Source organism: Jaculus jaculus, chromosome 1, assembly GCF_020740685.1.
Source record: "Jaculus jaculus isolate mJacJac1 chromosome 1, mJacJac1.mat.Y.cur, whole genome shotgun sequence".
NCBI lineage: Eukaryota > Metazoa > Chordata > Mammalia > Rodentia > Dipodidae > Jaculus > Jaculus jaculus.
The window spans coordinates 66,400,032-66,405,648 of NC_059102.1; the positions used below are offsets into that span (position 1 = coordinate 66,400,032).

At 42.7% G+C, this 5,617-nt stretch overlaps 1 pseudogene; it reads right to left on the reverse strand.

Annotated features, from left to right (window-relative positions):
• Positions 1–1,983: 1,983 nt before the first annotated feature.
• On the reverse strand, positions 1,984–2,777 carry LOC123457689 (annotated as a pseudogene).
• Positions 2,778–5,617: the final 2,840 nt, after the last annotated feature.

The following is a 5,617-nucleotide window of genomic DNA, read 5'->3' on the forward strand; positions in this document are numbered from 1 at the left end:
TACCAGAGAGAAGTAAAAACTCTGTGAGTAAAAGATAACCTTTTTTTTTTTTTTTAACTAGTCACCAGTAAAGCCATCATTCCCCTGATTTTAATGGATAACAATTTCAAAATAATAACATTCTAGGACTCTGAAAATTCTGCCTAAAGCTAAGGCAACCTTTCTTCAAGATAGAAAGAAAGATAGAAAATAGAGGCAGTGGAGCACAGGCCATGGAAGGCTGCTGGCTGGACTTGTTTGTCTCACTTGGCTTCTGTTCAGAGGAGCTCTCACATGCCTGGGCGCTAACGCTTGCCTTTGACATCATAAAAATTTTGTTTGTGTTTCTTCAAATTAGGGTCTCACTCTACCTCAGGCTGACCTGGAACTCACTCTGTACTCCCAGGCTGGCCTTGAACTCACAGCAATCCTCCTACTCTGCCTCCTGAGTGCTTGGATTAAAGGCATGAGTTACCAAGCCCTGTGTACTGCAAACTTTTTTAACCATGTTGTTTGATTTTGTGTATAGCATACCTTCCACAGAAGTGTTTTTCAGAGGTGTTCAAATATGTAGGTCTTTTATTTATTTATTTAGTTATTCTATTTTTAATTTTTTATTATGGACTGCTTCCATAATTATAGGCAATAAACCATGATATTTCCCTCTCCCCTCACTTTCCTCTTCACAACTCCACTCTCCATCATATGTCATCCTACCCCTCTCATCAGTCTCTCTTTTATTACAATATCATCTTTTCTTCCTATTATACTGGTCTTGTGTAGGTAATGCCAGGCACTGTGAGGTCATGGATATCCAGGCCATTTTGTGTCTGGAAGAGTGCAGTCCTATCCTTCCTTTGGTGCCTACATTCTTCCCACCACCCCTTCTGCAATGGACCCTGAGCCTTTGAAAGTGTAATAGAGATGTTCCAGTGCTGTCACTTCTTCACAGGACTATAGTGCCTTCTGAGTTATCCTAGAGGTCATCACTTTCCTAACCAAAAGTGAGAGTAGCATTAAGTTATGGGTATGAATGTTAAGAAAAGTGCTTACATGGCAGTTTGGTGACCATAGTATATGCAGTTAGCCAGACACCAGTAGATATTACCCCCCTAGGGATCATGACTCCTGCCATAATAGGTTTTCAGTATCAAGCATGTATTCCCTCTTGTGGAGCAGGTTTCCAATACAATTAGAGAGTTGTTGGTTTCCCCTATAACAGACATGCCACTATTGCACCCATTGGCTTATTTGACCTGGCCTGCCAAACTTAAGACTTGCAATGTCCACTATTGTTTATCTTCACTGCTGACTTCTCTCTTGCATGGAGCTGCATGCAGCATAGCTTGTCCCAGCTTTCTGCTAGCTGGTCTACACTGAGGAGCTTTTCAGCTCAGCTCCAACAAGATTTCTCAGTGACCTTGCAGCCCAAGCATGTGGAGTCTTTAGCAATAGGGTCTTACCATCCAGTTTTGGTGAGAAACCAAGAAACAATGGCCTATAATGTTTGGGGGGCATCAGGGACCTCCCTGGACAACAACACACTGGAAGGTATCCTATCCCTGGCACTGGAAATTTTCTAGTAAGAATTTGTGTCTTCTGGATGAGCCAATGTCCACAAAAGTAGATTCCCATATGACTTATTTATATACCTTCTTAGATTTTGATTAACCCTCACCCTCATTCTTCCATTACTCGATCTCTTCCCCTGACCTTACTTAGGTCTTTCCACCCCCAGTAATCTGTTCTACTTTACATATATACAATACCTTCCTCCTTTATAGCCCCTGTCTAGCTTACTGGCCTCTGCTACTGAGGTTTATTCCAACTCACATACAACTCCAAACATTTGTAACTAGGATCCACATGAAAGAGAACATGTGATGCTTGACTTTCTGGTAGGAAGTAAACTTGTATGGGTTCACAGCTGCGTAGGTTTTAAATGGCTTTGGATTTTAAAAAAGTGTACTGCTTCATTTTGTGTGTGTGTGTGTGGGCGGGGTTCAGAAACAAATCAAATGATAGAAGTCAACACAACTTGGAAACACAAAGTGGATGCAGAGTGACTGGAGGTCACTCCGGGTGTGGCATTTGAGGAAGTCAGTCCTTGGAGTAAATGGCACCGTGGCTCTGGCAGCAGATACAAGGGAATGATGCTCTGGAGAGGAGGTAGGGACACTCTGCCATTGGCCAGTGGACAGACGAGGGTCCCAGCTGGAGGTGGGATCTGTAATTCTATTGTTTATCTTCCACTGCTCACGCCTCTGTCTTCATAGATGGTAATTTCAGTAACTCGAAGTCCTCTCTCAATGGGGTCTGTCAGGAGGAGGCCTTGAGGAGCATGTATCTTCTCATTCTGTTCTTTTTTTTTGTTTGTTTTTCAAAGTAGGGTCTCACTCTGGTCCAGGCTGACCTGGAATTAGCTCTGTCATCTAAGGGTGGCCTTGAACTCATGGCGATCCTCCTACCTCTGCCTCCCGAGTGCTGGGATTCTCATTCTGTTCTTGAATGTATTTGGAGACCTTCTTCAGAACCTTCTCATAGTGGGTCTCCATGCTCAAGAAGATGGTGTATGCTGTCAAACAAGCCAGACAGCCTTCAAGGTACGATTGGCCACCAAGCTTCTCTGCTTCTTCATAAGGGTTATTTAGAGTCTGCACTGTTTCTTCAAATTATTGCCTATCAATCCAGTTCTCCAGCTCGGCAGGGAACTTGGTCTGGAACTGGCAGCGTGTGCCGCTGCTGTAGTCTGTCTGGATGAAGACCTTCCCGGACACCAGTGCCTGCTGCAGCCTCATGGCGAGGACAGGAGCGGCCGAGCTGCGTGGTGCTGTTGCATTTTGGCCTTTTCCCATAATTTTCTTTTTTCAAGGTAGGGTTTTGCACTAGCTCAGACTAACCTAGAATTCAGCGTGCAGTCTCAGGTTAGCCTCGAAATCACAGTGATCTTCCTACCTCTGCCTTCTGAGTGCTGGGATCAAAAGCGTGAGCCACCATGCCCAGATGAAGATAAATGTTTTAATTTTTTAAATATTTACTTTTATTTTATTTATTTATTTATTGGTTTTTAAGGTAGGGTTTTTCTCCTGCTCAGTCTGATCTGGAATTAACTATGTCGCTTCAGGGTGGCCTCAAACTCTCAGCAATCCTACTACCTCTGCCTCCCAAATGCTGGGATTAAAGGCGTGCACCACCATGCCTGGCCCAATTGTTTTAATTTTAATTCTAAATATTTTATTTATTTGAGAGAGAAAGAAAGGGGTAGAATACACACCAAGGCCTTAGCCACTGCAAACACCAGATGCATATGCCACCTTGTATATCTGGCCTATGTGGGTACTGAGGAATTGAACCTGGGTCCTTAGGATTCATAGGTAAACACCTTAACAACTAAGCCATCTCCCTAGCCCTAAAGTACAGAGTTGTTTTTTTTTTTTAATTCAATTTACTATGGTTTTTGATGGTAGTATTTCTGAGTAGTTTTTCTTTATTATTTCTATTTTCTTACTCAGGTCCTGTATCGATCTCCTTATTTCATTGAATTGGTTACCTGTGTCTTCTTTGATTCCTTTTATTTCCTCTTTGATTTCTTTGAGCCTAGTTATAATCATTCTTTTGAAATCTTTTTCAGGCATTTCCTCTAAATCTCAGTGGAGGTAATTTCTGATGGATTTATAATTTTTGGTGGAATTATATTGCCTTGATTTTTTTCTGTGTTTCTTGTATTATAATGTAGAGATTTTTGCATCTTGGATTAGTTTGATGCTTGGGTTTTCTAATTCTCTATAGTATGCTTACATGTATAAATCTATTGTTATATATCTTCAGGCTAGGAACTTAAGATGCTAGGAGTGGCTCTTAAAAGACTCTCAGAGTAATAACAAAAGTGACCTTAGGTGTTGGGTTTGCCTGCTATACTATGCAAGTATTATAGTAGGCTGGGTAGAGCAAAATACAGGAAAATTCTAAAATTTAACTGAACAATATACACATACAATAAAAACCAGCATAGGGTATTTATGTAAAAGTGGATATTAAAACAAACAGATCCTCTAACAAAGTCAGAGTCCCTAAGGATGTGTGTTGCCCCACACCCTTACTCCTGTCCATTGGGAGGCTGAGATTTCTAGTCTGTAGAGGGTTCCAAGTCAGCTGGTGACCAAGATAGACCCTGCCTTCATGGATGACAGAAGAGGAGACAAAGGCACTATAAATCAGGAAGAAACAAATGACAACCCCAAAATATAGCTTATTTAAGAATGGTGAATCCAACCATCCATCAGATTTAACACATAAACTACCCTGCTATGGAAGGTGCACTTAGCACTTTCAACACAGGTCTATACACTAGGTTTTGTGGCAGGTACTGATGTGGTGTAAGTATGTCCTATTACCTTTCGGGATGGCTTTGGTCTCAGCTATGCTACATGCCCTCTTGGATCCCTCTTTGCTGTACTGTGGGCTCAGGTAGGCTGGCTGGGTCAGTGGGTCACTGCTCTGATAGCCTGCGCTGGGTACTGTGTAGGTGAATTCCCTTCCCTAGGTCTATGGTGCTTGCTGAGGCTTGTGCTGGCAGTGGGGGTAGGGGGAGCTGTGGATGGTGGCTGAAGTTGTACTGTTGGTCTCTGTGATCCTCTTCCTCACAAGCCACTCAGCTGGTCCCCTTCAGTTTCTTGCATTTTTGAGGAGGTTGGTGTGAGTGAAAAATCCACTCACCTGGCTTTTCCTGCTGCTCAGGCTGAGCCTGGTGACCACAACTGTGCAGACCTGGTACCACTGCTGCTGCTTCTGTGGTCTCCAGACACTATGGATCTCTCCTACTTCTCTGCTGTGGTTGATAATTTATCATACACCTTCACTTTTCAGAAGAAGAGTGGAAGAGTGAAGTCCTCTTTTTTTTTTTTTTTTTTGAGGTAGGGTCTCACTCTGGTCCAGGCTGACCTAGAATTAACTCTGTAGTCTCAGGGTGGCCTTGAACTCATGGTGATCCTATCTCTGCCTCCCAAGTACTGGGATTAAAGGCATGCGCCACCACGCCCAGCTCCTCTTATTTCTTAATATTCTATTTATTTTCAAACAGAGAGATATAGAAGGGGTTGCGGGGGTGGGGGCGAGAGAGAGAGAGATTGACAGAGAGAGAGAGAGAGAGAGAGAGAGAGAACAGGTGCACCAAGGCCTCTAGCCACTGCAAACAACTCCAGATGCATGGGCCTCTTTGGGTATAGGCTTTATGTGGGTACTAGTGAACTGAACCCAGATTGTTAGGGTTATCAGGCAAGTGCCTTAAGTGCTGAGCCACCTCTCCAGCCCATGAGTAAGCAAAGCTCTGGAGTTCCAGTCTTGAGAGAAACTCTCTCATCTGTAGATCACAAACACCCATCCCTTTGGTTTGCAATTGAGCCTTCATTCTTTATGTGGATTTCACTATTTTTTGTTTTTTGTGAGTTAGAGGCTTACTTTCACTTTATTTCTGTGAGTTGACAGTCATATCAGCACCATTTATTATAACTCACCCTTTTCCCCTTTAGTTGAAATAAGGCTTTTATCAAGTGTTAAATTTTTTATGGGAGCTATCTTTCTGGACTCTATTCTCCACTAATCAGCTTCTCTACAATGTAATATTGATCTTATTGTAGTA